The sequence below is a fragment of the Pristiophorus japonicus genome, chromosome 3 (assembly GCF_044704955.1).
Source record: "Pristiophorus japonicus isolate sPriJap1 chromosome 3, sPriJap1.hap1, whole genome shotgun sequence".
Classification (NCBI taxonomy): Eukaryota; Metazoa; Chordata; class Chondrichthyes; family Pristiophoridae; genus Pristiophorus; species Pristiophorus japonicus.
In genome coordinates, this window is record NC_091979.1 from 221,413,115 (window position 1) to 221,425,643 (window position 12,529).

The window sequence follows — 12,529 nt, forward strand, 5'->3', positions numbered from 1 at the left end:
GTCAACATCCTTCGCCTGCTCCACGACGACATGCAGGCCGTGATCCTTACCAACGGATCCATTACAGACTTATTCCACATCCAGACTGGGGTCCAACAGGGCTGTGTCATCGCCCCAACCCTCTTCTCAATCTTCCTCGCTGCCATGCTCCACCTCACAGTCAACAAGCTCCCCGCTGAAGTGGAACTAAACTACAGAACCAGTGGGAAGCTGTTTAACCTATGCTGCCTCAAGGCCAGGTCCGAGATCACCCAAACCTCTGTCGTTGAACTGTAGTTCGCGAACAAAGACTGCGTCTGCTCACATTCTGAGGCTGAACTCCAGGATATAGTCGATGTATTCACCGAGGCATATGAAAGCATGGGTCTCATGCTTAACATCCGTAAGACAAAGGTCCTTCATCAGCCTGTCCTCAACGCACAGCACTGCCCCACAGTCATCAAGATTCAGGGCGTGGCCCTCGACAACGTGGACCACTTCCCATACCTTGGGAGCCTCTTGTCAACAAAGGTAGACATTGATGCAGAGATTCGACACCGCCTCCAGTGCAGCCTTTGGCCGCCTGAGGAAGAGAGTGTTCGAAGACCAGGCCCTCAAACCCACCACCAAACTCTGGTAAAATCCGCCCTCCTGCATGAACGATGTACAGAGGACACATCAAGTCACTGGAGATAGATCACCAACGATGTCTCCGCAAGATCTTGCAAATCCCCTGGGAGGACTGACGCACCAACATCAGTGTCCTCGTCCAGGCTAACATCCCCAGCATTGAAGCACTAACCACACTTGATCAGCTCCGCTGGGCAGGCCACATAGTCCGCATGCCAGATGCGAGACTCCCTAAACAATTGCTCTATGCGGAGCTCCTTCTTGGCAAACGAGCCAAAGGTGGGCAGCGGAAATGTTACAAGGACACCCTCAAAGCCTCCCTGGTGAAGTGTGACATCACCACTGACACCTGGGGGATTCCTGGCCGAAGACCGCCCTCGGTGGAGAAAGTGCATCCGGGAGGGCGCTGAGCTCCTCGAATCTCAACCCTGCGAGCGTGAAGAGGTCAGGTGCAGGCAGCGGAAGGAGCCTGTGGCAAATCAGTCCCACCCACCCCTTCACCTGACGAATATCTGTCCCACCTGTGACAGGTTCTGTGACTCTCGTATTGGACTGTTCAGCCACCAAAGAATTCACTTTAGGTGTAGAAGCAAGTCTTCTTTGATTTCGAGGGACTGCCTATGATGATGACCACTGTTCATTTACCTATTTTCTGTAGCCAGCATTTAAGCAAACCATCTGTTTGGTTCTGAGTCTAAGTCTGATAGTTATAATGTTTGCACAGCCAATTTAAGAACAGAAGAACATAAGAAATAGGGCCAGGAGTAGGCCCTACAACAACTCGAGCCCGCTACGCCATTCAATAAGATCATGGCTAATCGTCGTCCTTAACTCCATTTTCCCACCCGATCTCTATATTCCTTTTTTCCCCTATATTCCAAAAATCTATCCATCTCAGCTTTGAATATATTTCAGACTCAGCATCTACAGCACTCTGGGGCAGAGAATTCCAAAGATTCACAACTCTGAGTGAAGAAAATCCACCTCATCTCTGTCTTAAATGGCCGACCCCTTATCCTGAGACTGTTCCCCCTAGTTCTAGACACTCCAGCCAGGGGAAACAACCTCTCAGTATCTACCCTGTCAATCCCCATCAGAATCTTGTCTGTTTCAATGAGATCACCCTCTCATTCTTCTAAACTCCAGAGAGTATAGGCCCATTCTATACTCATCCCAGGAATCAATCTTGTGAACCTCCATTGTACTGCCTCCAAGGCAAGTATCTCCTTCCTTAGATAAGGAGACAAAAACTGTACACAGTACTCCAGGTGTGGTCTCACCAGAGCCCTGTACCATTGTATCAAGACTTCCTTAATCTTATACTCCAACCCTCTTGCAATAAAGGCCAACATGCCATTTGCTTTCCTAATTGCTTGCTGTGCCTGCATGCTAACTCTCGGTGTTTCTTGCACGAGGATACCCAAATCTCTCCGAGCACCAACATTTTAAAGTTTCTCACCATTTAAAAAATATTCTGTTTTTCTATTCTTCCTATCAAAGTGAATAGTCTCGCATTTCCCCACATTATACTCCATCTGCCACCTTACCGTCCACTCACTTAGTCTTATCTATATTCTTTGCAGACGTTTTGTGTTCTCCTCACAGCTTACTGTCCCACCTAGATTAGTATCAGCAAACTTGGATACATTACACTCAGTGCCTTCATCTAAGTCATTAATATAGGTTGTAAATAGCTGAGGCCCCAGCACTAATACTTGCGGCACCCCACTAGTTAAAGCCCGCCGACCTGAAAAAGACCTGTTTATCACTACTCTCTGTTTTCTGACTGTTAACTAACCCTCTATCCATGCTAATACATTACCACCAATTCCATGACCCTTATCTTGTGTAATAACCTTTTATGTGGCATTTTATCAAATGCCTTTTGGAAATCCAAGTGTACTACATCTACTGGCTCCCCTTTATCTACCCTGCTAGTTACATCTTCAAAAAACTCTAATAAATTTGTCAAACACGATTTCACTTTCATAAAACCATGTTGGCTGTGCCTAATCTAAGTGCCCTGATACCACTTCCTTAACAATGAATTCCAGCATTTTCCTGACGACTGATGTCAGGCTAACTGGCCTGTAGCTCCCCGTTTTCTCTCTCCCTCCTTTCTTGAATCGCGGTGTTACATTTGCTACTTTCCTAGAATCTAGGAAATTTTGAAAGATCAAAACCAATGCACCCACGATCTCTGCAGCCACTTCATTTAGAACCCTCGGATGTAGGCCCCCTGGTCCAGGGGATTTGTCGGCTTTTAGTCCCATTAGTTTCTCTAGTACTTTTTATCTACTTATATTGATTACATTAAGTTCCTTGCCCTCATTCGACCTTTGGTTCCCCACCATTTTAGGTATGCTTTTTGCGTCTTCGACTGTGAACAGAGATACAAAATATTTGTTTAACGTTTCTGGCATTTCCTTATTCCCCATAATAATTTCTCCTGGTTAAGTCTCTAAGGGACCAATGTTTACTTTTGCTACTCTCTTCCTTTTTACACACTTGTAGAAACTCCCATGGGCTGGATTTTCTGGTCCTTTGCAGCGTGAAATGGGGCGGCATGGTCTCCTGAGTCTTGTTGGGAGCTTCGGGCCGGGTTTTGCGACAGCGCTTAGCAGCACCGCCGGGAAGAGCTGTGCCGGTTGTGCAACGCTGCTCGGTGCGACACCGTCCAAGTTTTGACTCGAACCCGACCTGTACGCCTGGAATCGCGACTCATAATGACTGCCTGGTAAACCATAGTGGTCCAGCCATGATGCCGGCGGTGAGGAAGGTAAAGTGCTGTAAAGGTAAGTGCGAGTGTTTGTTCTTTTAATTATTTTTTTTTTAAAAAAGTGATGTGTGTTGTGGTGGTGTGGGCAATGTTTTGGGAATGTTTTTGTGGGTTCCCCCCACAACAAGGCCTCTCTTGGAGCGCACACAGCTCGGCACTTTAATTCGCGAGTTTCCCATTTTTGCGCCTCGAAAGTTGTACAACGCAACCTATTCCAGGCCGGTAACTTTCCCGCCCCGCCTCTGTTTTCGCCCCGAAAACAGAAAAGCCTAAAATCCAGCCCTTACAATCTGTTTTTATATTTCTTGCTAGTTTTCTCTGTCTATTTTTTCCCTTTTTATCAATTTCTTGGTCACCCTTTGCTGGTTTCTGAAACTCTCCCAATCCTCAGGCTTATTTCTATTCTTCGCAACATTATAAGCTTCTTCTTTTAATCTAATACTATCCTTAACTTCTTTAGTTAGCCACGGATGGATCATTTTTCCTAGAGTTTTTGTTTCTCAATGGAATGTATTTTTGTTGAGAATTATGAAATATTTCTTTAAATGCTAGCCACTGCTTATCTATTGCCATATCTTTTAATCTATTTTTCCAATCTACCTTAGCCAACACGCCCTTCATACCGATGTAATTGGCTTTATTTAAGTTTAGGACTCTAGTTTCGGACTTAAAAAAAGTCACTCTCAAATGTAATGTGAAACTCTATCATATTATGATCACTCTGTCCCAGAGGATTCTTTACTATGAGATTGCTAATTAACCCCGTCTCATTACACAATACAAGATCTAAAATAGCCTGTTCCCTGGTTGGTTCCAGGACATATTGTTCTAGGAAACTGTACCAAATGCATTCCATGAACTCGTCCTCCAGAATACCTTTACCAATTTGATTTGTCCAGTCTATATGAAGATTAAAGTCCCCCACGATTACTGCATTTTGCTTTGTTATAAGCTCCTACTATTTCTTGATTAATATTCTGTCCAATGGTATAGCTACTGTTAGGGGGCCTATATACTACACCCACCACTGTTTCCTGCCCTTTGTTATTCCTTATCTCCACCCATACTGATTCTACTTCCTGATCTTGCAAGCCAAGATCCTTTCTACTCTCCTTATGTCATCCTTTATTATCAGGGCTACCCCACCCCCCTCCTTTACCGTTAAGTGCTGAAATAGTAGTGTGACAACAGGACTGGGAATTAAATATTGCAGGATATAACATTTAGAAAAGATAGAGAGGAGAAAAAGGGGAGGTGGAGTAGCTGTACTTATCAGGGATAACAATGGTGGCAGAAAAAAGTGAAGCAGCTATCAGCAAATCAAAAATAGAATCCATATGGATAAGAGATAAAAAGATAATAAAGGATCAATCACACGAATAGGCGTAGTCTATAGACCACCTAATAGTGGAAGGTTGGTGGAGGAAGAAATATGCAGACAAATTAGGGAAATGTGTAAAAAAACATAGAATAATAATCATGGGGGATTTCAACTACCCTGATACTAATTGGACAGGAGAGATAGGTAAAGGGGATAAGGGAATGGAGTTCCTACAATGTGTACAGGACTCCTTTCCAACCCAAGATGTAAAAAACCCAAGGGAGGATTCACTATTGGATCAAGTAATCCAATGGGGAATGAACCAGAACAGAGAAGAGAAGTAAAAGAAGGGGAAGATCTAGGCAATAGTGACCATAATATAATACATTATGATAATTGAGAAGGACATAACCATGACGAAAACCATGGTAATAGATTGGAGAAAAGCTGACTTTGAGGGGCTCAGAATAGAACTTGGGAAAATAAAATGGGTAGCAATAATGGCAAATCACAATGTAGAATAGCAATGGGAAACATTTAAAATGGTGTTCAACAGAGTGTAGGAAAAATATATTCCGCTAAAAGGAAAGAACAAACCAATCACTAACGAGACTCCATGGATGAATAAAGCCACATGGGAACAATTGGGGGTAAGGAAAGAGGCGGACATTAAGTACATAGACAGCAGGGGAGTGCATGATAAGGGATAACATGAAGAGATTAGGACAGAAGTCAAAAAACAATTAGGAAGGTAAAGAGGAACTATGAAATTAAATTATCAAGGAACATGAAAAAAAATAGTAAAATATTTTACAGGCACATCAATAAAAAAGGAATGTTGGGTTGGGAATTGGGCCATTAAGGGATAATCAGCGTAATACCACAGGTAATGATAGAGAGATGGCAGAAATATTTTGCTTTAGTATTTACCAGGGAGATAGAACAGGTGAACATGACATTGGATGATGAGATTAGTAATGAGATAAGTGCATTTAAAATAAAAAAGGGGGTATATTAAATAAACTAATCAAACTCAGAGGATAAAACCCCTGGTCCGGATGGATTGCATTCACGCATTCAGCCATGATCTTATTGAATGGTGGTGCAGCTCGAGGGGAAGAATGGCCTGCTCCTGCACCTATTTTCTCTGTTTCTATGTAAAAGAATCTAGGGAAGAGATAGCAGAGGCATTGCTACACATACTTAATAATTCTATAGAAAAAGGTGTAGTGCCAGAGGACTGGCGGATAGCGAACACAATACCTATATTTAAGAAGGGGGATAGAACATGTCCAGGGAATTATAGACCAGTCACATTGGTGGTAGGAAAAATAATGGAATCCCTACAAAGGAGAAAATAGAAGAACATCTAGAAACCTAAAGTACAATAATGAATAGTCAGCATGGATTTCAAAAGAGCATGTCTTGCTTGATCAACCTTACTGATTTTTTTGAAGAGGTAACAGAGTGGGTAGACAATGGTATTGCAGTAGATGTAATTTATGTAGATTTTCAAAAGGCCTTCGATAAGGTATCCCATAATAGACTGATGAACAAGGTCAGAGAATGCGAAGTCAGAGGACAAAGAGCTAAATGGCTTCAAGACAGAAAGCAGAGAGCAGGAGTAAAGGGTAACTATTCACAATGACAGAACATGAGGAGTGGTGTTCCACAAGGATCAGTGCTGGGATCACTGCTGTTCACAATTTATATTAATGATTTAGACTTTGGAATCAAAAACAGTTTCTAAATTTGTGGATAACACCAAATTAGGGGCGAGTCAATATTGAAGAGGACTGCAACAAATTAAAGGAAGACATTAATAAACTTGCAGAATGGGCTTATAATTGGCAAATGAAGTTCAACACAGATAAATATGAGGTATTGCATTTTGGTAGGACGAATAGGGAGGTCACGAGTCTAGATGGGCTAGAGGGAAGGGAAAGGGATCTCGGATTACAAATACACAAATCACAAAAAGTTGCGACACAGGTTAGCAAGGCCATAAAAAAGCAAACCAAGCACTAGGGTTTATTTCTGGAGGTACAGAATTGAAAAGTAGGGAAGTTATGCTAAATTTGCATCGAACCTTGGTTAGACCACACTTAAGAGTACTGCGTACAGTTCTGGTTGCCATATTATAAAAAGGATATAGAAGCACTGACGAGGGTGTAGAGAAGATTGACAAGGATGATACCAGAAATGCGAGGGTATGCATATCAGGAAAGGATGAACAGGCTGGGTCTCTTTTCTCTTGAATAAAGACGGAGGGGCAACCTAATATAGAGGTGTTTAAAATTCTGAAAGGTTTTGATAGAATGGACAGAGAGAGAATGTTTCCACTTGTGAGGAAGAGCATAACTAGAGGCCATCAATATAAGATCTCCAATAAGGAATTCAAAAGAAATTTCTTAACCCAGAGAGTGGTGAGAATGTGGAACTCTCTACCACAGGGAGTGGTTGAAGCAAATAGTATAGATGCATTTAAGGGGAGGCTAGATAAGCATATGAGGGAGAAGGGAATAGAGGGTTATGGTGCTGGATTTAGATGAGGAAAGACGAGAGGAAGCTCAAGTGGAGCATAAACGCCAGCATGGACTGGTTGGGCCAAATGGCCTGTTTCTGTGCCGTATATCCTATGTAACAGAAAGTAGTTTAATTGGACAGGTGGTGTGAATGAACACAAGATTTTTAATAAGATATATAGATGCAGGTAGATAGATGGACAGATTGGTAAATTAACATTATTGGTGGGATAGATTTTTATTTGTATTCTTCATTATTGCTGTGGATTGCTGGCATTATTATTGCTGAAGGAAATAACTAGGATTTGGGTGGATCTGTATAGGTCTGAATGCTGAAAGAGTATGAGGCTCGAGTCCAGGAGACAGGGAGATTTGATCTAAGGACAAGTAACAGTAAGATTGGGGCTGAGGCTCAGAAGGAGCAAGGCTGGGGCTGGGGCTGGGAGGCAGCAAGGCTGGGGCTCGGAGGGAGCAGGATCACTGCTGAAATGAATAAAGTCGGGAGTTTACAGTTATCCTCCTTGTTATTTTAACAGTGCCATTTGCCCATTTAAAATAAATGTGTTAATGACTGCATTAACATAGCAGAGGAAGGCCCATCATGTGAATGTGGTGTGTTTGTACACTAGGATCCCACAGCATCATTTCAGGCCACTGTAGTGTTTATTCAGTGCACTTACATACCCAGTACCAAAACCTCCATTAGCGCTACTCAGACATGTTCCCAAAGCAGGGCCCATGTTGATGGGATCAACATTGCCCAACTTTAATTATTTATTTCTTTCAGCAGTAGACATTTCAGGAATACATAAAATCGAGCTGCACAAACTCCCAGCTCTACTTATTTATTGCAGCCCAGAGAGATTGTGTCAGGAATAAATATGGCAGCGTTCTCAATGTTACAAGCTGCAAACTGAGGTGGATCCTGCTCAGAGCCCAGGAGCATTGGCAGGAAAGCCCAGCTAAACTCTGCAAGCTTGGGAACTCCAGCTCCAGAGAAGAACATTGTTACGAGAATTTCTAAAATAAAATAGGTAGCTTTATGGTTTAGCGGAGTCATTTTTCTTTTGAGAATTATTTCACTTTTCTGTGTTCCATAAAAACATAAGAAATAGGAGCAGCAGTAGGCCACCTGGTCCCTGGAGCCAGCTCTGCCATTTAATATCATGGCCTCAGCACCACTTCCCTGCCCGCTCGCATAACCCTTTATTCCCTTATCGCTCAAAAATCTGTCTATCTCCGCCTTAAATAGATTCAATGACCCAGCCTCCACAGCTCTCTGGAACAGAGAATTCCATAGATTTACAACCCTCAAAGAAAAAATTCCTCCTCATAATATAAGAACATAAGAATTAGGAACAGGAGTAGGCCATCTAGCCCCTCGAGCCTGCTCCGCCATTCAACAAGAGCATGTGATCTGGCCGTGGACTCAGCTCCACTTACCCGCCCGCTCCCCATAACCCTTACTTCCCTTATTGGTTCAAAATCTATCTATCTGTGATTTGAATACATTCAATGAGCTAGTCTCAACTGCTTCCCTGGTCAGAGAACTCCACAGATTCACAACCCTCTGGGAGAAGACATTCCTTCTCAACTCGGTTTTAAATTGGCTCCCCCGTATTTTGAGGCTGTGCCCCCTAGTTCTAGTCTCCTCGATCAGTGGAAACAACCTCTCTGCCTCGATCTTGTCTATCCCTTTCATTATTTTAAATGTTTCTATAAGATCACCCCTCATCCTTCTGAACGCCAACGCGTAAAGACCCAGTCTACTCAATCTATCATAAGGTAACCCTCTCATCTCCGGAATCAGCCTAGTGAATCGTCTCTGTACCCCCTCCAAGGCTAGTATATCCTTCCTTAAGTAAGGTGACCAAAACTGCACGCAGTACTCCAGGTGCGGCCTCACCAATACCCTGTACAGTTGCAGCAGGACCTCCCTGCTTTTGTACTCCATCCCTCTCGCAATGAAGGCCAACATTCCATTCGCCTTCCTGATTACCTGCTGCACCTGCAAACTAACTTTTTGGGATTCATGCACAAGGACCCCCAGGTCCCTCTGCATCGCAGCATGTTGTAATTTCTCCCCATTCAAATAATATTCACTTTTACTGATTTTTTTCCAAGGTGGATGACCTCACATTTTCCGACATTGTATTCCATCTGCCAAATCTTAGCCCATTCGCTTAACCTATCTAAATCTCTTTGCAGCTTCTCTGTGTCCTCTACACAACCCGCTTTCCCACTAATCTTTGTGTCATCTGCAAATTTTGTTACACTACACTCTGTCCCCTCTTCCAGGTCATCTATGTATATTGTAAACAGTTGTGGTCCCAGCACTGATCCCTGTGGCACACCATTAACCACCGATTTCCAACCCGAAAAGGACCCATTTATCCCGACTCTCTGCTTTCTGTTAGCCAGCCAATTCTCGATCCATGCTAATACATTTCCTCTGACTCCGCGTACCTTTATCTTCTGCAGTAACCTTTTGTGTGGCACCTTATCGAATGCCTTTTGGAAATCCAAATACACCACATCCATCGGTACACCTTTATCCACCATGCTAGTTATATCCTCAAAGAATTCCAGTAAATTAGTTAAACATGATTTCCCCTTCATGAATCCATGTTGCGTCTGCTTGATTGCACTATTCTTATCTAGATGTCCCGCTATTTCTTCCTTAATGATAGCTTCAAGAATTTTCCCCACTACAGATGTTAAACTAACCGGCCTATAGTTACTTGCCTTTTGTCTGCCCCCTTTTGTTTTTAAACAGAGGCATTACATTAGCTGCTTTCCAATCCGCTGGTACCTCCCCAGAGTCCAGAGAATTTTGGTAGATTATAACGAATGTATCTGCTATAACTTCCGCCATCTCTTTTAATACCCTGGGATGCATTTCATCAGGACCAGGGGACTTGTCTACCTTGAGTCCCATTAGCCTGTCCAGCACTATCCCCCTAGTGATAGTGATTATCTCAAGGTCCTCCCTTCCCACATTCCCATGACCAGCAATTTTTGGCATGGTTTTTGTGTCTTCCACTGTGAAGACCGAAGCAAAATAATTATTTAAGGTCTCAGCCATTTCCACATTTCCCATTATTAAATCCCCCTTCTCATCTTCTAAGGGACCAACATTTACTCTAGTCACTCTTTTCCGTTTTATATATCGGTAAAAGCTTTAAATCTCAGTTTTAAATGGGCGGCCCCTTAGTCTGAGACTATGTCCCCTAGTTTTAGTTTCCCCTCTGAGTGGAAATATCCTCTCTACATCCACCTTGTCAAGCCCCCTCATTATCTTATATGTTTTGATAAGATCATCTCTCATTCTTCTGAACTCCAATGTGTATAGGCCCAACTTACTCAACCTATCTTCATAAGTCAACCCCTTCATCTCCGGAATCAACCTAGTGAACTTTCTCTGAACAGCCTCAATGCAAGTATATCCTTCCTTAAATACGGAGACCAAAACTGTACGCAGTACTCCAATTGTGGCCTCACCAATACCCTGCACAGTTGTAGCATTTGGCTTCCTGATTACTTGCTATACCTGCATATTAACTTTGTGTTTCATGCATAACGACCCCCAAGTCCTTCTGTACTGCAGCACTTATAATTTTTCTCCATTTAAATTATAATTTGCTTTTCTATTTTTTTCTGCCAAAGTGGATAACCTCACATTTTCCAACATTATAGTCCATCTGCCAAATTTTTGACCACTCACTTAGCCTGTCTATATCCCTTTGCAGATTTTGTGTGTTCTCCTCACAATTCGCTTTCCCACCCAACCTTTGTATCATCAGCAAACTTGGCTACATTACACTTGGTCCCTTCCTCCAAGTCATTAATATAGATTGTAAACAGTTGAGGACCCAGCACTGATCCCTGAGGCACTCCACTAGTCACTGTTTGCCAACTGGAAAATGACCCATTTATCCCGACTCTCTTTTCTGTTAGTTAGCCAATCCTCTATCTATGCTAATATATTACTACCAACCCCGTGAACTTTTATCTTGCGCAGTAATCTTTAATGTTGCACCTTATCGAATGCCTTCTGGAAATCCAAATACAGCACATCCACTGGTTCCCCCTTATCCACCCTGCTCGTTACATCCGCAAAGAACTCCAGCAAATTTGTCAAACATGATTTCCCTTTCATCAAACCATGCTGACTCTGCTTGAGCGAATCATGCTTTTCCAAATGTCCCGCTACTGCTTCCTTAATAATGGACTCCAGCATTTTCCAAATGACAGATGTTAGGCTAACTGGTCTATATTTTCCCACTTTGTGTCCGTTTCCTTTTTTAAATAGGGGCGTTACATTTGTGGTTTTCCAATCCGCTGGGACCTCCCCAGAATCCAGGGAATTTTGGTAGATTACAACCAATGCATCCACTATCTCTGTAGCCACTTATTTTAAGACCCTAGGATGTAAGCCATCAGGTCTAGGGGACTTGTCCACCTTTAGTCCCATTATTTTACCGAGTACTACTTCATTAGTGATAGTGATTGTATTAAGTTCCTCCCTCCCTATTGCCCCTAGATTATCCACTATTGGGATGCCTTTAGTGTCTTCTACCATGAAGACTGATACAAAATATTTGTTCAAAGTCTCTGCCATTTCCCTGTTCTCCATTATTAATTCCCCAGTCTCATCCTCTAGGGGATCAACATTTACTTTTGCCACTCTTTTCCTTTTTATATACCTATAGAAACTCTTACTATCTGTTTTTATATTTCGTGCTAGTTTACTTTCATAATCGATCTTCCCTCTCCATCATTTTTCTTAGTTGTTCTTTGCTGGCTTTTAAAAGTTTCCCAATCCCCTGGCCTCCCACTAGTCTTGGCCACATTGTATGCCCTTGTTTTCAATTTCAGACCATCCCTTATTTCCGTGTTCATGTTATCTTATATATGTAAATTTAATTTTTAAATGAATAGGGGTAGATTTCCCTCTGTTATTTTAACCAACCTTGGATAAGATAAACAAATATCAACCGAGACTGGGACACACAAGACTAGTGCTCTCCTTATCAGGAGTTGAATACAGCTCCCCAGACCGCAAACGGGTAATTTAATACTTCCACTCCCGACAACTTGCATTTATATAGCGCATTAACTGTAGTAAACGTCCCAAGGTGCTTAGTCTAGTCTATAGTAAGCCTCTTTGAAAAAAATGCAACACCTACACCGACCCTGGGATTCCTTGGGCCAAGACCACCCAAAGTGAAGGAAAAGCATCCGGAAAGGCGCTGAACACCTCGAGTCTCTTCGCCGAGAGCAAGCTGAAGCCAA

At 42.6% G+C, this 12,529-nt stretch overlaps 1 protein-coding gene across 1 annotated transcript in view; it reads right to left on the minus strand.

Moving 5' to 3' along the window:
• Positions 1-12,529, minus strand: part of hk1 (hexokinase 1) — a 154,093-nt gene that overhangs the window by 54,813 nt on the left and 86,751 nt on the right. The gene's annotated exons all lie outside the window — the stretch shown is intronic.